This window comes from Thalassophryne amazonica, chromosome 19 (assembly GCF_902500255.1).
Source record: "Thalassophryne amazonica chromosome 19, fThaAma1.1, whole genome shotgun sequence".
NCBI lineage: Eukaryota > Metazoa > Chordata > Actinopteri > Batrachoidiformes > Batrachoididae > Thalassophryne > Thalassophryne amazonica.
Genome location: NC_047121.1, coordinates 46,637,100 through 46,661,269, shown reverse-complemented (window position 1 = coordinate 46,661,269; position 24,170 = coordinate 46,637,100). Strand labels below are relative to the sequence as shown.

Sequence of the window (24,170 nt, the reverse complement as noted above, 5' to 3'; positions counted from 1 at the left end):
GGAGGATCCTCATGGTCTCAAGCCCACTGCTTAACCACTAGACCATCACCTCCCCAAAGCATTTGCTGTACAGCCAAGCGATATTTACAGTTTATTTCCCACTCAGTATTTGAAAAGTGGCTGATGCTACCTTTTGTTTTGAAAGATACTTGCCATGTAAGTGTTATTGCTAGTATCAGTCTTTCCTGTGGCTGCATGCTGCGGTGAACTCGGATCCAGCTGAGGTGTGCCACGCGCACACATACAAGACCAGATGAGATCAGCAGTGATTCCTTTCTCCGTGTTCCGCTCATCCGGCCCTGATCTGGGTCAGTTGGTTCTGTCAGTCTCACTGCGTGGACAGATACGGGGAAAAGATAAACACAGAAGAGACCTGCTATTTTTAATGCCAGTGTGGGATAACAGGTGCATCACATCACCTGATAGGTGAAACAGTATTCAAGCCAGGTTTTTTTAGTATACGTTTCATGGATAAGTATTACTGGGAACTCTTTGCAGTTTTCGTTTGCTGGGGTTTGGTCATGGAATCAGTAGAGGTCATTAAATATTAAAGCAACACAGCCTGCCGTGGGGTGAAGCTGTGTTCATGCAGTAGTAAGAAGACTGAGTTTACTTTTCCTCATCTTGCACAAGTGGTGGAGCTTAATATCGCTGTGATTATTTTACACATAAAGGAAGTGAGGCAGTGTGATTGAAAAAGAATAAATCCTCCAGAGAGGGCGTGTCGGCTGGCACTGAGACTTACTGAGTGCCCGTCCATTCACAGCCTGTTGTAGTATTCTGATTCACTCAGTTTAATGTAATGTTGGCAAGAAAAGATTTTAAAAGTTGCATTTTCAGGTGTAGGCCAGTTTTCATTAAGCGGTAAGATTTACAGTATTTTCTGGAATAGAAGATACAGTGTTTTTGTAGTTTGGGAGGCCCTGTGACTTACACTCATGTGTGACTTACACTCGCCAACCACTTTGTTAGGTACACCTTGACAGGACTGGGTTGGACCCCCCTTTGGCTTTAGAACGACCTTAATTCTTCATGGCTTAGATTCAATCAGTTGCTGGAAACATTCCTCAGGGATGTTGGTCCATATTGTCAAGAGGGTATCACGCAGTCACCCATTCAATCAGTCTGCCCATTCTCCATTGACGTCAACAAAGTATTTTCTTCCACACAAATGCTGCTCACTGGATATCTTCTCTTTTTTGGCCCATTCTCTGTAAACCCTAGACATGGTTGTGAAAAAAGGTGTGACTTATAATTTGGTTTTTCCTCTTTCTCTAATAAAAAAAACATTGAAATTTGTGTGTGAAAATCCCAGTAGATCAGCAGTTTCTGAAATATTCAAACCAGCCCGTCTGGCACCAACAACCATGCCACGTTCAAAGTCACTTAAATCCCCTTTCTCCCCTATTCTGATGCTCAGTTTGAACTTCAGCGAGTCATATTCACCACGTCTAGATGCCTAAATGCGCTGAGTTGCTGCCATGTGATTGGCCGACTAGTTATTTGTGTTACCAAGTAACTGAACAGGTGTACCTAATAAAGTGGCCGGTGAGTGTATTTACCAAAACAAAATCATGCATTTGTTATTCATAACAATAATTATAGTAAGTATTTGTATAGAACTTTCACAGGAATGAAAGCATGAAACAAAATGAACTCCAACCTTCAAGGAATATATGCCAATAATAAGAAGTACAACAGAGCAATGCACAAAAATCACAAATTAATGAGTTGATAATATGAATGAATGAACACACATACTTAACAAAAAATCTCATAAAACAAAAACTCATAAACAATTCCACAGTTTTGTGCAGCTGAAAGGGTGTAGGCAGAAGCAAAAGCTTATAAACACCCACCTCTTTTACCACGAGCATATACGTATATGGGTGATTCTTAGACTACGGGCACTTATTATGTCCTTTGATCATATTGTATGAAAAACAGCAAAAAGGGGAAATTTCACACTTTTATAGTTATCTTTACAATGAAAGTGTGTTAAGAAATTTGTTCTAGTAGTCTATGATGACTTTTTCACCTTTTTTCAGCATCATTATATACAAATATTGCCGTTTTGTGCTTGTCCCACACCCAGACTTTTGATCTTCAATGATAAAAATGAATGGTAAAGAAACATTTTTTCTAATGTTTTAAAATATCTCTGAATAACATATCAGTAAAATAATCAAAACATAATTGGGGTATTCAATGTCATACAACTGTTGTGATTTTTTTAAACAAAATGTAGTTGTCCCACACTATTGCCATAATTTCCACCACAACACTGTAATGTCCCTTTAAACAGTTTGTATGAAAGATTGTTTGGGTAGTTTCTATGGAGATAAACAGTGACATCAGAGCACATGTATATAGTGCCAAATCACAACAAACAGTTGCCCCAAGGCGCTTTATATTGTAAGGCAATGGTGTGGTGGAAATTACATTTACAAGGCCAATAGTGCCCGTAGTTAAAGAATCACCCATATATATATATATACTCATAACAACAGATACCAAAAAAGAAAAAAGCAAGTGCAGACAATATAGATTAATCAGTGAACTAAAATTTCTCAACACAACAGAACAAACAATAGTATACAGAAAAAAAGGTGTGACTTATAGTATATGGGTTTTTCCTCTTTCTTTCCTCTTTTTGTCATAGTGAATGTGGAATGGCAAAAATATGATTAAGTTTAAATAAAATTTTAAAAACTATAAATAGCTACAGGGGCTGCAGCAAAATTAATTCCTTTTGGGACATTAAACAGAGGGTCAACTGTGCCGCACATAAACTTAGGATAAAAAATAAAAATAAAAAATAAAAATAGGATACCAGTGAAAACAGAGTTCTACATCAAAGGGGATTTTACATTACACCTAAATGTTTTCCCCTACAGGGACAAGCAGGGGATGTAAATTAGCACTTTTCTTATTTTGAGAGTTGCATTAATTAAATACAGTGAATAATGAGCTGAATGTATAAAATGTTTTCTTAGCGCCAGTGTGATACTGACCATACGGGAGAAAGTACAACGAAAAGCTCAACACTATTGTAGCTCTGTTTTCATGGACCCAAACATTGCTCATAGGCACACTGTAATGACTACATTTGGGCTTTTTGGTGCATCACTGCAAAATCAACTTGTTCTATAATGAGGAATGCACTATTTGCATGTATGTACTATGTCTTCTGATTTAATGCACGTCACTGAATAAAGAGCAAGTATAGCAGCCATCCTGCTGTGTGTGCACCTGATCCCAGCAGATTGCAGAAGTGAAGCAAAATGGGTCCTGATCACTGTAGTACTTGGAAGACCACTTGGGAAGATTGTGTGTTTCTCCATGTAGAATAGCAGTTGTATCGAGAAGGGCATCCAGCATAAAACATGTCAAATCCCAATGTGGGTCTGTACTGGATGTTCTGTGGTGATGCTGAACAACCAGGGAGCAGCCAAAAGACAAACAACAAGAAAAAAGCTGAAAAGAGCATACATGACTACTGATACTTGGACCTGTCTACTTGTCTGTGTCCTTGGACAAGACACTTCATCTGCATTGTCTCAGTCTACTCGGCTGTACACGGGTACCTGTAATGATCCAACAACTGGCGATCCCATCACAAAAACAATGAGAAGGGAAAGTCCAAAGTCCTTTACTCTAGGTAGTTAAACAGGCCAAGAACAAAACAAAAAACAGGCAGTCTGTCAGAGAAGCAAAGGTGTTCCTGAGGGAGATGGCAAGAGTTAAAGGTTTGCAGGCTCCAATGCTTAGTACACAAACTGCAGTCAACCAAATCCACACAGAGACAGGGGAAGACAGAGAAAACACCTGGAAAACTGCCTGTTGCACCAAAAGACTGGAAGTCATACTTGTTTGGGACCTAAATGGAACTGGACACAGACACCGATGGATTTAAGTTCAATTAAGGTAAAATCGGTAAAAACCTTGTAACTGTTAGAATGGCCAAAGCAGTGGGTCACCCCTCTGAGTGTGGTTTGCTTAAGATTTCTTCTTCATTATCACCAGAAGGAGTTTTTCCTTGCCACTGTCACCTGTGTGTTTGCTTGGAGTGATGGGGGGAGGGGGGTTGGTTGGTTGGTAAAGTTAGACCTTACTTCTGTGAAGTGCCTTGATGCAGCATTGATTTGGTGCTGTACAAATAAAATAAGTTGAATTGACAAAACACTGGTCAGCAGAGAGAGATCACTAGGAGACTGAATGCAACAAAATTAGTAAACGGTGTAACACGCACTGGCAAAGAGGGAAATGAGAGAGAGGCTTTTAAACACGAAGGGCAATCACAAAAAATAAGAAACTAGTGTGTGCTATGGCAGAAGAAAACAAAAACAGACAAGAGAAAGAGCTGTCAAAATAAACCAGGAAGTGACACACAGTGACTAATTTTGCTCGGACCCTGACTGTACCAATGCTGGCTAAGGACGTGTCAGACTGATGTTCTGTTCAGGGTTAGTTGTAGGCCATCATGTCCTTCAACTTACAGAAATACAAGATAAAAGAACAGTACCAGCGGTCCTCTGGGCCTATATAGGACTTACTTCTAAAACAATTGTTTGGACCAACTAAAAAAGTGCTTCATTTGTAGCATTCAAAGGAATTAGGCTGATCCAAATATGTGATAAGTAACATTTGTGCCAACTTGTTAGAGTCTTTCTAATTGAAGCAGTTTCTTTAGGTGTTCTCTTTATCCAGCGTAAGATCACTGGCGATCTGTGAGTGACCACTAGTGGTCCGTGACTATATTCGTAAAATAAAACATCTGCTTTTTTTTTTAATCATATTCTAATGTAAATGTGTTTCTCAAACTGTTTAAAGTAAAAGTAAAGTATCAAAAATGTTGTAATATACTGTTGGAGTAGTAAGTAGACCTATTATTTTTGGATATTTGGGAAGTTAGGTGGTCCGCGAGACTTCTGAAAAATCGGTTAAGTGGTTCTTGGTCTGAAAAACAACCACCAAAACCACCAACAACAAATAAGATACCAATCTGAAAAATCAATTCAATTTCAAGCATTTATTGCTATTGGATCCTAAATTCAAAGTGTTGAAAAGCTGTCAGACACACATATGAATCCTTAAAAGCACTGCTCTTCCTGTATGTTGTTGCAGATCTGCCCTATGAGATCCTTGAAGCCCTCTGGGCTAAATGTGTTTGTATTTTTTATGTCTCCGTGCCAACCTCTATTAGTATCATGTCACAAAGCGGCCTTGAGGTGGTGAATTCTGGGTTGCATTTAAAGCCGCAGAGGCTACGAAGCAGTTCTACTCAGTAACCTTCACCTGTCCTGCACAGGCAGGAACCTCACTGGTCTCCTCGGTGTACGGTCACTTCGTGTTTGAGGATGACCTGCTCGCTGCAGAGGTATCGCACTGTATTTATCATTGATTTAACTAAACACCAAGGGATGTATAACACCCAAAATTAATTCCAGACCTTTTATCTGTCCACTTCTCAACTATATAATGAGGCAATAATGCAAAATATATACAGACCTAACTGGATATACAATAATTTGTGCACAACAGGATGTATCTCTAAGACCTGCAGCGTCTAAAATATTGCGATTATATCTCGTGTATTGACAGCCTTGCTTCACTTAGATTGTTGCGTATAATTCTTTATAATGTTACATTAGTGTCTACATGAATGTTTTGTGTGGGCGGCTGATTCACACAGAGATTATATGTGCAGCTTCATTAAACCATTCAACCATACTTTTATGTCATTAAATTTCACGACTTCACTTGCGAGGGAAAGGTACCCTCCAAATATTTTTCACAGCAGTAGGGAGGTCTGTTCTTTCCTTCCCACTTGGTTTATTGGTAATTTTGCAATCCTGGAGGAGGAAAATATCAGTGCTGTGGTTGCATTTGACAGAAAGTATTGGTAATTTAAAACTTTGGCTTGCATTTTACATTAAATTAGTGCACTTAAGTGAAGGCTATATGTTGTACAATATTGTGTTTTGCTTTCTAAAGCTACAACATAGGAGCATTTTATTATCAAAGTAATATATTAATAAAATATTTTCCTGCAGAATGCCAAAAGATCACAACACTATGGATCTGCTAACGCCTGGTTATTGATTTAGGTCTGTGCGCTGTGCTCCAGTTGTTAGCCTCACAAACAAGTCATCAGGAAAATTTTCATATAAATGAGGTTTTGCATGAAGAATAATTTAACAAATCTAAATTCATGGTCAAAAATATAGTAAACATAAAATGTGTTTTAGGAAACACTGTTAAATTGATCATTTCAAGTAAGGTGTCTTGAGATTCTGGGTGTTATGACAAATAAGCTTCACTGTTCACTTGTTTGTAATGTTAAAGATGAGTACAAACTAGGTAGCTATAGATGATGTCATGCAAGGCGCTCACTACACACTGGGAGCAACTTGGGGATTAAGGACCTTGCCCAAGGGCTCTTACTGATTTTTCGGCCAGATGAGGGTTTGAACGAAGGATCCTCTAAATTTAACATTCAAAACCCCATTTAATGTATATTTTATATTATATCTTAATCAAATGCACTCCAATCACTCTATATTTGAAAGTGAGGTGCAGACTGGCACTCACTGTCGCCTGACAAAGTTTGATCCGGATCTGATCCAGAATGTGGATGTTGTGGACATTTGAATTTAATATTGAAAAGCCTATTTGATGTACATTTTGCTTTATATCTCAATCAAAAGGGCCTCAGTCACTCTCATTTTTCTGTTATGGATTTGCCTACATCAAACACCAGAATTGGATGGAGGTTCCGATTTTATGTCTGTTTGTTTATCTTCCAGTTATCAGCTGGAAATCAAGTGCCTAAAAGCAATGACACATTGTGTATAGCAGATAACCAACGTTCTGTGAAAATTATCTGAGAAAAAAAATAAAAATGAAAACAACGTAAAAACTGGGAAAAAATACCAACCCCTGACAACACCACACACACATACACAAAAAACAAAACTTTGATTCAAGTCCATGAACTAAATACCAGAGGTGGGATGAAGTCAATGACTACGTTTACATGCAGCCAATAACCCTTTCATAACCGGAATATTAGCAATAACCTGGTTGCGCACGGCCATGTAAACACCCGCAAAACCCCGAATATGCTCATATTCCGGTTTTTAAAAACCCGAATATGACCCCTGGCTTACTCCTTTTCTAACCCGAATATCAGGTCATATAAACACGCATCGGAATATCCCCATAGAAAGGAACATTATTTTGTGTTCTGCGCATGTCCTATCCGCAAGGAATCTTGGTCTTTTGAGTATGGCAACTACTTGTATGCGGCGTGCGCAACACACCGGACACCACAGAAGCAGAGGTAAACAAGCACGGGGAAATCCAGACGCGGCCGCACAGCACCACACTTCTGGAGCGAGGAGGAAACCAAATACTTCGTTAGTATTGTGAAAGACATGAACATAATGTCTTTTATTGACGGTAGAAAGTAATGAGATAGCGACATTTACAAGAAGGTGGCCAAAAAGTTACGCAAAGCAGGATTCGCACAAACGCCAGACCACATCAAGCACCGGTGGAAGACGTGCGTCGCTGTTTAGATGGGGATATTTCAAATGATACCAGTGACCATGTATACAGGTGTAACTCTGTCTGCTTAAGCATGTAAACGGGTTATTCCTAATGATTCAGAAACCGGAATATTGACCTTATCCCGAATATTAACGGCATGTAAACGTAGCCACTGTCAAGTCATGAATCAGCAAGTCCCAAGTCAACTCTCAAGTCAGCCTGCAAACAATTGGTGGTCAATATGACTTGAGACTTGACTTGGGACTTGCTGATTCATGACTTGATGGTGTACATACTCCTGGCATTTGATCACATCTAATTTAGCTTATGAAAAGCCACTTCTTACAGGACTTTGACCTTGAAAATTTTTTCCAAGGCAAACTTTTGTGAAATTGGAAACTAGTGTTGGCAGAGGTTTGTGCTCTGAGTGCGGTACTAGTTTTATATGCGTCTATCACGGTGCATTAAGCTGGTAGCTTAGAGTTTGGAAGTTTGCCTTTTGATGGGCCAGATGCAGTAGGTTAGGTCCATGTGAAGTTTGTAGATGTTTTTTTTTTTTTATAACTGTTGACATCTGTGACTTAACTAGACTTGTAAATTGTGTGCTCGAGATCTCCCCAGCCATGGTTTGGGGGGGTCTGCCTGCCACTGAATGAGGTCTGATTTGGAGCCAGACAAAACAGAAGTGCTGTGGCGTCCAAACATAGAAAACCTTGCTTGTTGGACCCAGTAAGACGTCCTGTACTTGGGTCAGCAATCCTTCTACCCTCTAAAAAAGTGCAGCCGGAGCCTCTGCAGAAAGATTAATGACCATTGATCTCCAGCGTCAGCCAAGAGCAGCAGATTACTGTTTTCTTCTGATCCCTATGAGCAGTAAAATCCTCATTACACACTTTTGGAGACTTTAGGTTTGAGCTCTGCCCGGTCTGAATAGAGCCCAAGGACAGCTACAGTGTGCCTGTTTTCCTCTGTTCAGCGAAGTGTGTTAACATTTGCTTATTGGTGCACTTTGGGGTGCGTGCTTTATTTTGAATATATAAGCGTGTGATTTTTGTTTGTGCAACACATTTTTAAGTTAACACTAGAGAAATCTGAGGTGATAATGAGAAAGAATCTGCCGCAGGCCATCGTATCAGCAGAAGAAAGGAGACGCCTGTATAATCAGATGTACGTTTCCTGTTTTTGCTTCTTTCTCAGTAACCTTTCCACAGTGCAGGGGGCTGGTGTCAATACAGAACTGAAACAGAAAATTATAATTCAGCCAGAATATTCCTCCAGTATATCAGTTCTCGGTCTATTTTGATCTGTAACTGTCTGACCTCAAACACCATCTTTGATGCAGGGAGACGGTTTGAATTATAATAGATAGAAAACTATAACAACAGCGCTCTTTTGTCCGTACTGGAAGCAACGTCTCCAGACAAGAATAATATGTCTTTTTCATGTCGACTCAGGACTTCTGTCGAAAATCAGTATCTCACTAATGAACAACTTATGCAAGGGTGGTGGCCAAGTGGTTAATGCGCTTGGTTTCAGTGCAGAAGGTTCCAGGTTCAAATCCCACCCTTGCCACATTTCTCCATGTAATGTGGAGTTGCGTCAGGAAGGGCATCTGGCATAAAACCTGTGCCAATTCAACATGCAGATCCACCTTGGATTTGCTGTGGCGACCCCGAGTGCAAACAAGGGAGCAGCCGAAGGGACTTACTTACTAATGAACAACTTACAGCAGGTTGAAAACGGAAAAGACAACGTGAGAGCAATTTTAGTATTGTAATCACAATCTCAGTAGGGAATCCGCAAAAGAAACTCCATACAATGTTGTTTGAGCCACTGATTTTTTTTCCCATCTTACATAATTGCAAAAAACTGATTTGAACAAAATCTTTTTTTTTGTTGTTTGTTTAAACATCCATGGAAAAAATGAGTGTCAAAGATATGTGATGGATCACTGCTGCTATTATTAATTCGGTGGCCCAATGAGGAAATCCCATAGAGGGTATATACTGGACAAGCCCTCTGTGACATCAACCACAGGTTTTCTGAAAAAACGGTTTTGAAAATCCAACTGGGCGTCTCCAACTGTCCCCATCTTGGCTGTGCCGGACTTCACTTGACTCCAACCCATACATGGGTAAAGAAGTGGAACATGGGGAAGATTGGTGCAACCTGGGCAGGAGGAACAAAACTTAAACACACCCACCAGTTTGTAGTTCCTAAACAAGTACAAGTACAAGTACTTGCACGTGCGTGCAGTCTACTTGCAAAAACGTGGGCTAAATTTGGAGATCCGTACTTTGTAAGCCTCAGTACGAATTTAGGAGCATGCAGACACACGCAGACATGCCGTAGAGGTTTTAGTGCATGCAGAACTTTTGCTGCGGTCAGGCTGCGGATTCACTCACGTTGTGAGTACTGCCTCAGTACGGATTCAAAGCAGCACATTTTCATTCAATTACTATTGAATTAACCACGTACGGATTTGGAGGCCGACAGACTTGCATGCACAAAGCAGCTTCTCACTTGAACTTGAACTTTATTTCCAAACGTCAGCAACACACACTCCACAGCTTCAGTCTGATAACTAGCTGTAACTTTTCAAGGCAAGTAAACACTCATACAAATGACCGCTGCAGGCTGGACATGCTCATGCATCGCCGACGCCGAAAAACACCTGCCGCTCCGGTCCCGCTCATAAAAAAAGAAAAGCGACCCCCCCCCCCCCCCCAACACACACACACTGCATTACTGTCAACTCTCTTTATCGTTACACTCCTAGAGACGTGCATTGCACGTACTCCCTCCCTCCTCTTACTACTGCCTCAGTACGTTTTCACAAAAATGTACTGGCCGTGGCATCCGCAGAGAACGTACGGCGAAAAAAAAACGCATGGTGGGTTGTGACCCGGGCTTAAGGTTAACAGGCTAACTCTTGATTGTGTTTGATTAATGCATATTTTTGTAGACTGGGCAGTGTTTTCATCACAGATGGTTTGGGTGTAGGTATTAAAATGTATAAGCACCACCAGTGGACCTAATATCATCAAACTACCTGCTAATTAGTGCTAATAGTGCAAACATATAAATTAAATAACTGGAATTTTGGCCAACAGAAACACCATTTGATACCAAGTACACCTTTATGCTAAATATGAAGGAAATCGGTCAACTGGTTCTTGAGATATCACACTAACAAGGGTGGCACTGACAATATCTTGAATATCTTGTTGTGACCTTAAAATTGACCATAAGTCACGTTATCGACTGGTGTCAGGGGATCACCCAAGTACACATTTATGGTAAATATGAGTGAAATTAGTCAACTGGTTCTTGAGATATCATGCTAAAAAGGGTGACAATGACAATATCTTGAATAGCTCACTGTGACCTTGAAATTAACCCCAAGGTCACTGTAATCAACTAGTGTTGGTGGATCACCCAACTACACCCTTATGCTAAATATGTATGAACTTGGTCAAGTGGTTGTTGAACTATCACGCTAGCAAGCAAAAACAGACGAACGGATGGACAGACGTTCATGCTGATCGCAATATCTCCCCGTGTTTCGTACTGGGGGATAACAAAATGCTCACAAAGGGAAAATAGTCAACTGGATTGGATCAAGTCCCCCAGCAGCTAGCGGCCACTGCTAGCAGGACCCATTGGCTTCATATTTCATGACAGGAGTTTGTTGCTTGGTAAATCCTTCCATCCATCCATTTTCTTCTGCTTATCCTAGGTCGGGTCGCAGTGGCAGCAGCTCAAGCAACGCCTCCCGCTCCACACACACTTCCCCCAGCGCCTCCAGGGGAACCCCGAGGCGTTCCCAAGCCAGCTGAGAGACGTAGTCCCTCCAGCGTAATCTGGGTCTTCTCCAGGCCTCCTCCAGATGGGACGTGCCCGGAACACCTCTCCAGCAAGGCGTCCAGGGGGCATCCGAAAAAGATGCGCAAGCCACCTCAGCTGGCTCCTTTCGACGTGGAGGAGCAGCGGCTTGACTCCGAGCTCCTCCTGAGTGACAGAGCTCCTCACCTTATCTCTAAGGGAGTGCCCAGTCACCCTGCGGAGGAAACTCATCTCAGCCGCTTGTACTCGCGATCTTGTTCTTTCGGTCATGAGCCAAATATCATGACCATAGGTGAGGGTCGGAACATAGATCGATCGGTAAATCGAGAGCTTTGCCCCCCTACTCAGCTCTCTCTTCATCACGACGGTCCAATACAGCGACAGCATCACTGCAGACGCTGCACCGATCCATCTATCGATCTCACGCTCCATCCGTCCCTCACTGGTGAACAAGACCCTGAGATACTTAAACTCCTCCACCTGAGGTGAGGACACTCCACCAACCTGAAGAGGGCAAGGCACCTTTTTCCGGTCGAGAACCATGGCCTTGGATTTGAAGGTGCTGATCTTCATCCCGGATGCTTCACACTCGGCTGCAAACTGCCCCAGTGCACGTTGAAGGTCCTGGTTTGATGAAGCCAATGGGACCACATCATCCATAAACAGCAGAGATGAGATTCTGTGGCTCCCAAACCGTGCCCCCTCTACACCCTGGCTTCGCCTAGAAATTCTGTCCATAAAGGTAATGAACAGAACCGGTGACAAAGGGCAGCCCTGGTGGAGGCCAACGTGCACTGGAAACAGGTTTGACTTACTACTTGCAATGCGAACCAAGCTCCTGGTGCGGTCGTACAGGGAACGGATAGCCCTTAGCAAAGGACCCCGGACCCCATACTCCGGGAGAACCCCCCACAGGGTGCCTCGAGGGACACAGTCAAACGCCTTCTCCAGATCCACAAAGCACATGTGGACTGGTTGGGCGAACTCCCATGAACCCTCGAGCACCCAATGGAGGGTGTAGAGCTGGTCCTGTGTGCCGCGACCAGGATGAAAACCACACTGCTCCTCCTGAATCCGAGGTTCGACTATCTGTCAAATTCTCCTCTCCAGCACCCTGGAATAGACCTTACCGGGGAGGCTGAGGAGTGTGATTCTGCTGTAGTTGGAACACACCCTCCGGTCCCCCTTCTTAAACAGAGGGACTACCACCCCGGTCTGCCAATCCAGGGCTACTGTCCCCAACCGCCACGTGATGTTGCAGAGACATGTCAACCAAGACAGTCCCACAACATCCAGAGACTTAAGGTACTCAGGACAGATTTCGTCCACCCCAGGAGCCTTGCCACCAAGGAGATTTCTGACCACCTCAGTGACTTCAGCCTGGGTGATGGACGAGTCCGCCTCTGAGTCCCCAGTCTCTGCTTCCTCTACGGAAGACATGACGATGGGATTGACAAGATCCTTGAAGTATTCCTTCCACTGCCCAACAACATCCCCAGTCAGGGTCTACAGCTCCCCACCCGCACTATAGACAGAGTTGGCGTCGGACGGTTTGCCAGAATTTCTTCGAGGCCGACCGATAATCCTCCTCCATGGCCTCTGTGACTGCACAGGCTGCAGCACACTTGGCCTGCTGGTACCTGTCAGCTGCCTCCGGGGTTCCACCTACCAACAAAGACAAGTAGGACTCCTTCTTCAACTTGACGGCATCCCTTACTTCCGGCGTCCACCACCGGGTTCGGGGATTGCCGCCGCGACAGGCACTAGAGACCTTGTGACCACAGCTGCAGTCGGCCGCATCGACAATGGAGGTGGAGAACATGGTCCACTCAGACTCCATGTCTCCAACCTCCCCTGGGATCTGGGAGAAGCTCTCCCGGAGGTGGGAGTTGAAGACCTCACTGACAGAGGGTTCCACCAATCGTTCCCAGCAGACCCTCATGATACGTTTGGGCCTGCCAGGTCTGACCGGCTTCCTCCCCTCCCAGTGGATCCAACTCACCACCAGGTGGTGATCGGTCGACAGCTCAGCCCCTCTCTTTACCTGAGTGTCCGAGACACGTGGCCAAAGGTCAGATGATACGACTATAAAGTCTATCATCGACCTCCGGCTCAGGGTGTCCTGGTGCCACGTGCACTTATGGACACTCCTGTGCTCGAACATGGTGTTCATGATGGACAAACTGTGGCTAGCACAGAAGTCCAACAACTGAACATCACTCGGGTTCAGATCGGGGAGGCCGTGCTTCCCAATCACGCCCCTCCAGGTCTCACTGTCACCACCCACGTGGGCGTTGAAGTCCCCGATGGAGTCCCCGGTCGGAGCACTATCTAGTACCCCTCCCAGAGACTCCAAGAAGGTTGGGTACTCTGCACTGCTGCTTGGCCCATAGGCCGAGACAACAGTGATAGACCTGTCCCCAACCCGAAGGCGTAGGGACATGACCCTCTCGTTCACCGGCGTGAACTGCAACACATGGCGACTGAGCTGGGTAGCAATAAGCAATGCTACCCCAGCTCACCGCCTCTCCCCGTGAGCAATGCCAGAAAAGTGGAGCATCCAGCCTCTCTCCAGGAGTTGGGTACCAGAGCCCAAGCTGTGCGCGGGGGTGAGGCCGACTATCTCTAGTCGGTACCTCTCAACACAAGCTCAGGCTCCTTTCCCCCCAGCGAGGTGACATTCTACGTCCCAACAGCCAGGCTGTGAGCGTGCACCAGGCCACTGGGCCACCTGCCCTCGACTGCCACCCAGTCCTCACTGCACCCGACCCCCATGGCCCCCTCTGCAGGTGGTGAACCCACAGGAGGTGGTAAATCCTTATGATTTCAAAAGGAAATCACTAGTTCTCACAAAAGTTGTATCTCAGTTCAAAATACTTTGCAAAAACTTAAGCATATTTAAAATGCAATGATGATGACACTGATGAAGAAAAAGGACATCATGACAGAGCAAACCTAACACTTACATGACAATTTAACTGTGTCTAAAAATTTTTGCACAGTGTTGCAGGTTTAGATTCTATTTATAGTTATTTTGGTTCTGTGACCTCTTTCAAGTGACTTCTCACAGAAGTTGGCAACACTGTTGATTTCATCCTTTGGGTGTTAAAAAAAGAGTCAAAACTAAATTAAGTGTTCGTTTTTGCTGCGATGCTTGTACAGTTTTTCAATCTGGGGGAGTAGCTCTCCAAAGATAAATGGAGGATGAAGAGGAGATGAAAGTGACCTAATCTCTGATATCTTCAACACTGCTGACTGTGCAGGCGCAGCAGCAAAGCAGCATACACATCTGATAAGCGCTTCCCTTTAAACTGCACTTTGTCACTGAAGACAAACTGATATGTGTGACAGAGAGAGACAAATCAAAGGGATTTCCAGAATGCAGAAGGACTTGCTGGAACAATACTTCATGTTACTACAGTCGATGTAACGCGCTTGACATCGAATGGACGACGCTTACAAATATGACTATATGAGTGCTTGCGACCCTTGACCATTTCAACATTGTGGGTGCAAAACCTTTTCTGTTCACAACAGGAACGGTCTCCCCAACAGCAGTTGTGTCAAGTAACGAAGTACAAATACTTTGTTACTGTACTTAAGTACACTTTTTAGGTATCTATACTTTACTCCTTTACTTATTTTTCTGCCTACTTCTGACTTCTACTCATTACATTTTCACACAAGTATCTGTACTTTCTATTCCTTACATTTTTAAAACAAACAGCCTCGTTACTCTTGGCTTCAGTTTAATGTATATATATTTCACATCATGTGCGCCTGTAATCAACTTTTCTGCAGCACAGCTTTGCTTTGAACCGTGAACCAATCGAAGCAGTGGTTCACAGATTGAAGCAATGCTTCGACCTATTGCTTTGTTTATTCTTTCTTTCGCTTAATTTTCCCCCGCTAAAACCCTAAAGAGCATACTTCTGTATTATTTACCTTTTCTGTGTTAAACCGACCTGTTTTGGTCTCCTGAAACAGTTGATAGATGTATTTTATAACTTAAAAACGGGAGCGACGCTAACGCGTTAGCATGTCTATGGCATTTTCAATGTTAAAACTTAGCATTAAGCAGTTCCAGCTGTCTTCAGTTCCAGCTGTCTTGGGTGCATTTGTTTTCAAATTGTAATATTCCTTAAATTTATTTTTGTTTATATATTAATAATCTAATGATTATTATAAACAATTTTAGAGAAAGAGACAAAAAGAACCTGAACAGAAACACAACAGAAAATATAAAAGCAACTAACAATGAACATACATAAATAAATAAATAGATATAGAAATAAATAAATGTTTCCTGTGAACACCTAGTGACTCTTTTACACCTCCACTTCATCCCTGTCTTATTTAATGACAGTTTGTTTTGGTCAGACCATATTTTCAATGTGTTAATTTCTTCAGTGATTTCCTCCAGAACTATCTGCCAAACTAGAAAACTGCTGCATCCTAGTAAGAGCAGAATGGCAAAGGCTGTGAATACTTATGTACACGTGATTTCTTTGATTTAAATTTTTAATAAATTTGCTAAAATCTAAAAAAAAAAACTTTTATCACATTGTCATTATGGGGTATTGTGTGAGGAATTTTGAGGAAAAAAAATAATTCCCATTATTTTGGAAAAGGCTGTAACATAACAAAATGTGGAGAAAGTGAAGTGCTGTGAACACTTTCCAGATGCACTGTAAGCATTAAAATGCATTTACAGAATTTTTCTTAACATATGGTTTTTCATGAACTACACACAACAAAAATATAAATGCAGCAATTCTGTTTTCGCTCCCATCTGTCATGGTTTGAAGAAAACATCTAACATTTATTTGGTGCAAAAGGCTTACTTTTTAAATTTCTGTTCATAAATATGTTAAAATCCATGTTAATGAACACTTTACCTTTGCCAAGATAATCCATGCACCTGCCAGGTGTGGCATAGCAACATGCTGATTAAACAGCATGATTATTTCACAGGTGTGCCTTGGACAAGTCACAAGTAGTTATTTTGTGTATTTTTTGAGTTATTTTTGTTTCAGTGTAGTTGTCACAGATGCCCATTCATGAAGATATATCAGATGATCTATTTTATACAGTGGTTGATAGGTGTCACACAACACGGCACAAATGAGAGAGATGACAGGCAGAATGTTAACATTACACCAAACGCAGGAGAGTGATGAAATGGATTTAGATTTGCAGTGCATATTTTCTGAGGATTACTTCATGGAAGGACCCAAGCTTTCTTCTGAAATGGGAATGAACATAAAATGTAAGTGGTTTGCATTTCCAACCCACTTTTTCTTATTGTGTGTGTGTGTGTGTGTGTGTGTGTGTGTGTGTGTGTGTGTGTGTGTGTGTGTGTGTGTGTGTGTGTGTGAGTGAGTGAGACAGAGAAACAAATTTTGAGGTCAGATTGGGCACACAAGACACACCTCTGATTTTTTTTTATTTGCAAGATGTTTTTGATGCAGCCATCTGTTGTTGAATTGACGCAGATTATTTATTTATTCATTATTTTTTCAATTTTTAAGTGTTTTCTGCTTTTGTTAGAGTTGTCTAAATTTTCCTCATTTCAACATCACTCACAGTGTGTTTTACCATGCAGGTAGCAGGAGGTGCTAGCATTTTGGCATCAAAATTAATCCTATATCTTGAAAATAACCCCCCACCTCTTGAATGTAACAAAGTATGGTCTATTTTCAATTATCTGGCTATTCCGCTATGTGTAAAGTTTGTCCATGCTCTTCAAAAACTTTATAAACACAATTCTTTCACAAAGGTTTTATTTCAGTAACACTGTGTGAATAACAGAACTTAGGAGGAGGCCACGCTCTTCAAAAACTTTAAAAACATAAACCATTGTTAAAGGTTTTATTTCAGTCACACTGTGTGAATAACAGAACTTAGGAGGAGGTCACGCTCTTCAAAAACTTTAAAAACATAAACCATTGTTAAAGGTTTTATTTCAGTCACACTGTGTGAATAACAGAACTTAGGAGGAGGCCACGCTCTTCAAAAACTTTAAAAACATAAACCATTGTTAAAGGTTTTATTTCAGTCACACTGTGTGAATAACAGAACTTAGGAGGAGGCCATGCTCTTCAAAAACTTTAAAAACATAAACCATTGTCAAAGGTTTTATCAAATTCTTTAGCCTGAGATCTTGTTTTTGGCTTGGCCATGACACTTGATTTACTACAACTTGCCATGCTGTGACTTGAAATTACATGGGTAATTGCATGATCACTGTAATAATATCAGCACTTATGTAGCTTTTGTGACTTCTCTAAAACAAGTACTACCAAGTCAGGAGCATTATATATCATAAACCTGAATGTTGTGTTCAAGGCAGGGTTCATCAAAACTCATCATGAAGTCAAAACAATTACATTCTAATATTTCAAAAGATGTTAAAATTACAGTATATATTGCAGTTTTTTTTGCGTGGGGTGGTTTTTTTTTTTGTCATGGTAGACACCCACTTCCTATATGAAATATCTCCCAAATTACACAATGCACAATCTCTGAAGTGGATGTAAGCATATTTGAAAATATATATATATTCTACCATTACCACCTCCTGCTAATGCAGGCATAAATATTTTAAGAGGATTTTCCCTGTTAAAGATAGGCCAAAAATGACAGAAATATTAGAATTCCACTCCCAATATGTTAATCTAATATCGGTGTAAATAGCAGTTCATTTAGGTTTCACAGCATGCTTCTCTCATACAGTCAAATCAGATTTATAATTGCGTTTGTTACCATTTGCCGTCCCGAGGTAATTAAAAACCCATTTAGCTGAAAGAAAATAAACCTGCTCATATTAAACGGGATAAACAGGGCCTGTCAAAAACATCTTCACATGTCTTATGTGTAATACAAATAAGACAAGCTGCCTGTAGGTGCCATGGATCTGAGAGGTTTTTCATCCACAGCTGAACAATTTTCTGTTCCTCTGGGATTCTTTGCATCAATTCAATTTATTTCCATAAATGGAAATGTTGTATGTCATTTGTGTTTTCCCGTCAAGAGATAGCTTCCTCCGCCTATCACAAACACAAATAGATGAAGAGCTTATGTGGACATCTTGAACGTACGCTACATCTGCATGAGATGTTATTGTGCGCTGATACGAGAGCTGCTCAGCACACGTCCACACGCATCATAATCATTAATTTAGTCCAATTATTTGCTGCTCACGTCCAAGGAGCTAATAATAATTGTTGAGTTAGGTGAGAAAAAAAACACATTTTTGGCGAAGAGATGCAAATTGTTGGCATTTTCAGTGCTGTTGTGAAGGCAAGTTTCTTTCATTTGAGGCAGCTAGCTAAGATTAAGCCCTCACTGTCAAGGCATCACTTGGAGATTTTAATCCATGCTTTTGTTATGACTCGGCTGGATTATTGTAATGCACTGTACGCTGGTATTAGCCAGGCCTCACTTGCATGGCTGCAGCTGGTCCAGAATGCTGCAGCCCGTCTTTTGACTGGATCCCGGAGGTGTGACCATGTTTCGCCCATTCTTTTTTCCCTTCACTGGCTGCCTGTTCGCTATCGTATTGATTTTAAAATTTTATTGTTTGGTTTTAAATGTCTCAATGATCTTGCTCCACGGTATCTGTCTGACCTGCTTGTGTCTTATTCCCCGTCACGTTCTCTTAGGTCACAAGATCAAGCTCTGCTTGTAGTTCCTCAGACCAAGCTCAAACGTAGAGGTGATAGAGCTTTCTCTGTTGCTGGTCCCAGATTGTGGAATGACCTGCCTTTCTGTATCAGGCAGGCGGAGTCACCTCTAGGTTTTAATTCTCATGTTAAAACATACTTGTTTTCTTTGGCTTTTGACTAGAGGGTTGATGATTTTACTGTTTTAAAAAACTTTTATTGTTGCCACTGTTATTTATCGTGTGATTATTTATTTATTGATTTATTTTATGTCTTTGTACAGCGCTTTGGTCAACTTTGTTGTTTTTAAATGCGCTCTATAAATAAACTGGATTGGATTTTAATTAGCTGACATTTCATTTTACTGAAGCGATTATTAAAGAAATCAGATTATCACCATCTTTGGTCATTATTGAAACTGAACAGAGCTGAGTGAAATAAGAAATAATTAAGTTGCATAAAAATCCCAGCAGTTAAGTTCTTCCTTGAGAAGGCAGTAAGCGGCTGCTGCTCTGTATCGTACCAGATATCTTAGTATAATATGGTCTCCCCTGCTGGCCCACGCTGACAAGCCTGTGTCATCCCTGTGACATTTTCCGAGCCTTCACATTTCAACAGGATGGTAATTAATCACTGGAGAAACAATGTGGTGGTCTGGAACGCCGAAGCTGCCACAGTGCAGAAGAGGTGAGCCAGCGCTGCCAAGGGCCTCCTTGGCACATACCAGGATGCGGCAGCAAAAACATTGCCATGGTGATGCCTCAGCAGCATCGAGACCCTTCATTCCACTGTGACATCTGTTGGCGTCAGGGCTGCAAGCCTAACCTACAAACAGGATTCAGATGCTGGTGCTGCTCTGTTTGTACATGGGAGCGTTGGCCATGCAGATGTTTGGTGTGGACCGCACATATCACAGTAGCTACTGGTTCATTTGAATACTGGGGTTAATTTTACGCATAGTTTTCTACACACTACTAGTCGCACTCGTCCGTGTCACACCATGGCGGAACAAGGAAATGCACAGGAATTTGATACTATCAGTTTGTGTTCAGTTTTGTCTGACAAAAGTCCTTATCCCATCCACAAAATGAGTTCCTTATCAGCCAGTGTCCACTGAGTTGGTCACAAAGATTTGAGCATGTTCTTGCTGCCTGCACATTTGTTTACCGTTTTGTCCTCTACTTTTACAATACTCATGACTTTAAAATCCTGTGGCTGTCAGAGCCTTCAGACTTGACTCGGGCTTCTAATTGGCCAAAGCTCCTGTGAGAAGTGAATCCTGCATGAGCAGAGAGAGGACAGGTCCCGACACCGCAACAAAACATGGCTGTTCCACGTTAGACTGGTGAAGAAATAGACAGTGCTGTGTGGTTTTTAGTCTTTGCTTAGCTGGAGTTCAGTGCATTCAGGTGATTCTCTTGGCGATGAGGCACTGCAGAGCTGTTTGATGTCCTCACTGTGAGGACAGCACACAAACAGTGAAGACATATGATGACATGCTTTCAGACCACGGCAAAACCCGCTCAAATCCAGTTTTCCCCAGTGCGCATATACGAGGGCTGTCCGTAAAGTATAGGTCCTTTTTATTTTTTTCAAAAACTATATGGATTTCATTCATATGTTTTTACGTCAGACATGCTTGAACCCTCGTGCGCATGCGTGAGTTTTTCCACGCCTGTCGGTGACGTCATTCGCCTGTGAGCACTCCTTGTGGGAGGAGTCGTCCAGCCCCTCGTCAGAATTCCTTTGTCTGAGAAGTTGCTGAGAGACTGGCGCTTTGTTTGATCAAAATTTTTTCTAAACCTGTGAGACACATCGAAGTGGACATGGTTCGAAAAATTAAGCTGGTTTTCAGTGAAAATTTTAACAGCTGATGAGAGATTTTGAGGTGATTCTGTCGCTTTAAGGGCTTTTCACGGTGCGAGACGTCGTGCAGCGCTCTCAGGCAGCGTCATCAGCCTGTTTCAAGCTTAAAACCTCCACATTTCAGGCTCTATTGATCCAGGACGTCGTGAGAGAACAGAGACGTTTCAGAAGAAGTCGGTTTCAGCATTTTATCCGGATATTCCACTGTTAAAGGAGATTTTTTTAATGAAAGACGTGCGGACGGGTCCGTGCGGACGGGTCCGCGCGGACGGGTCCGCACGTCGGGACGCAGCCGACGTGGCGCGGCGGCACAGGAAAAACACCTCTGTGTTGATAACCATTTGTTAAAATCCAGTTGGCTTTTGATGGCTTTCAGTGGAGTGAGTATATGAGAAATTGTTTATCAGCTGGAGATGTTCCAACTTGTCCTCAAGGCTTCCAACAGAGGTGTTTTTCCTGTGACGGAGCGTCGCGGCGGCTGCGAGAAGAATCAAAGAATCTGATAAAACAAAACAGAAAAGATTAAACCAACTAACAATGAACATAAATAAATATAGAAATAACTGTTTCCTGTGAACACCTAGTGACTCTTAAACCTCCACTTCATCCCTGTTTTATTAAGTTTAATGACAATTTGTTTCGGTCAAACCACATCTAAGCTGTGCTTTTACACAAGAAAAAAATTATATGCACTAAACTGCACATATTAAATATAACATATTACACTTTAGTCAGGCCTTTAAAATACTTTTGTGGACTCTTGCTGTAATATGTTGTCAGTGGTTGAGATAGTTGCTGTAGGCATCTAAACCTGATAGAAATCTCTTTGTGGTGTGTCGGTGATGTGTGTCTGTGCAAAATAAAACAAAACACTACTCCAGGTATGTTTTTGATGACAATATAACATTATAACTTTGTTACAAGGTCAAACGTTGATGTTGTGTGACAAAGCCCTTTTAATAATAACTCACTTAAAGAAATAATGGCAAAACTCACATGTAAGTAAAAAAACAAACAAAACAAAATGATTAATTGAAAAAATAATCGACCGATGAACTGATTAGTAAGATAATCGTTAGTTGCAGCCCTAGTGTTTAGGAAGAAATAAAATATGTCTTTCCTAAAAAATCAAAAAAAGGACAGGGAAAGAAAACTAAATGAGGGAAGGCAGCTGCTAACCAAATTCTTTGAAAAGAGTGGTGAGCTTGAAAGCTAGCTATATTGAGTTGGGGGGTCTGGGGGACCAAATTGCACCATTTTCTAGAAAAATGGTGCAATTTGGTCCCCCAGACCCCCCAACTCAATATTGCTCCCCCAATTTTAAAAGGGGTTCTGACTCCCAGGTGTGATCTAAGGTACTCGTATACATGATTTAGACCTGGTATGACTACGCATTAGAAATTTGGTGTTTGCGTTAATAAAAAAGACGGGGGGGGGGGGTCTTCAACATGGCTAGTACCTAGGGCCCAGAATTTGGTGCTACGCCCCTGGTTATCGGACTTCTGTGCTAGTCATGGACTGTCCATAACGAACACCATGTTCGAACATAAGGATGCAACAAAATCTGTAATCTGGATCAAATCCAGATCAGTCTTTGTCAGTAGATAAGGGATACCATCCTACACAACGCTGTCAAGTATGAAAGAAATTTTTAATGAATTTTTGAAAATTTATTCAATGTTAAAGATAGGGATTGTGACGTCATCATGTCCACATAATAGTGCATTCACACTCTGATGATTAATTTGGCCAATGAAGAGTGAAAAGTTATTAAGGTCAACCAGCGCCCAGGTCAAAAAATTAAACATGTTTAATTATTTTGCGGACATTCGGTGTAGAACACCAGTGCTCTACGCAAGTCTATGCAACACTCCGCTACTGTATGCAAGTCTATGTGACACTGCGCTGTTATACACCATGCCTCCACAATTGTACGCTACCCTACGCCAGTCCAGCGAAAAATCCTTTTAGGTTTTTTTGTCAGTACATACCTACATTGCTAGATTTTATTCATCCCGCTGAACTCGGCTGAACTTTGTTGTCAGTGAAGCTTCAAAACCACAGAAGAAGAAGAGCCCGGCCAAAGCACCCCCCCCCCCCCCCCCGCATTCACAACATATGCAGCAATTCCTGTGTAATAGATACACAGCACAATGCAACTCTACGTAGGCCTGCTGTGAAAGAGGCTTAAGGTCCGTCAGGCAAGTTCAGTACCTTGTGAGTGGTGGAATGTAAGGCCTCATTGTAAAGCCCTTTGAGCGTCTACATCAGATGGAAAAGCGCAATAGAAATGCAGTCCATTTACTCTGCAAAACCTATTTATGAGTTCTAAAAAAAATAATGATTTAGAACAAAGTACCTTCAGAAATTTACAGTTCACTACAGTACTAGATGTCACCTAAGTTGCCCCGTCAAGGCAGTAAAACGTAGTGTTCTCGGCGTGTTAAGGAAACTCAGCCTCCAGGCAGCAAAAAAGAGAGCCAGAAGTGTGTGCGACTTTCAGCACATATTAAGTGAAGGAGTGCAGATAACCTACTTCAGATCTGTCAGCTGTACACACATTCTCCGAAATGCCACAATAAATAAATCACAATACCATCCTTCTTCTTGAGTGTCATTATTTTATGAGAAGTTACACGTAATAATGTGTAGAAGTATTCACTTCATCCCCATCATTACAATTACAGGAAACTTTTATTTATTTATTTATTTATTTTTTGCCAAAGTTCAAAATTATCACCACGCTGTCACCTTGTCATGGTGACCTTTTACGGCACTGTTCCTGTGTGTTTACGTGGGGTGCTCTTTATGAGGGGACGATAATGAAAATGGAGGTGCCATCTCTGACCAGCTTTTAATGTTAATTGGCAGTGATTTGTGAGGAGGGGGGGAGGGAGGGGTCTGTCGTCTGGAACAAACCCGCTTAAGTTGCCTCTAAATTAAAGTATGTTTGTTGCCACAAAGTAACCTTTTTTAAATTATAGGAGACAAGGCTCAAAGACGAGTGATTTGGTTTTTCTGGAGTTGGTGCAGCATGCAGAATGAAAACTAGAACTGTGCGAGCAAACCGAGTAGGTGAGGTCAGATTATTATCAAAGCTGCTGAACCAGAAAGTTGATACAGTTTTCTGTATGTGCTCGAGGGGGAAGATACTGACACTTCAAGGCCTTTGAGTCGACAAGAAAACGGGAGGCTGGTGGAAATGCAATGGCAAGCACCAGAATTATTAGCATTTAGGTA

General features: G+C 41.9%; 1 protein-coding gene and 1 long non-coding RNA gene across 2 annotated transcripts in view; both read right to left on the bottom strand.

Moving 5' to 3' along the window:
• LOC117500875 (DNA polymerase epsilon subunit 2-like) overlaps positions 1-24,170 on the bottom strand; it is a 229,403-nt gene that overhangs the window by 101,803 nt on the left and 103,430 nt on the right. The gene's annotated exons all lie outside the window — the stretch shown is intronic.
• LOC117500880 lies at positions 3,934-24,128 on the bottom strand. The gene is made up of 3 exons (XR_004557879.1): positions 24,118-24,128; positions 11,513-11,517; positions 3,934-4,063 (listed from the first exon to the last, which is right to left on the bottom strand). It is a non-coding gene; the product is annotated as an uncharacterized LOC117500880 (long non-coding RNA).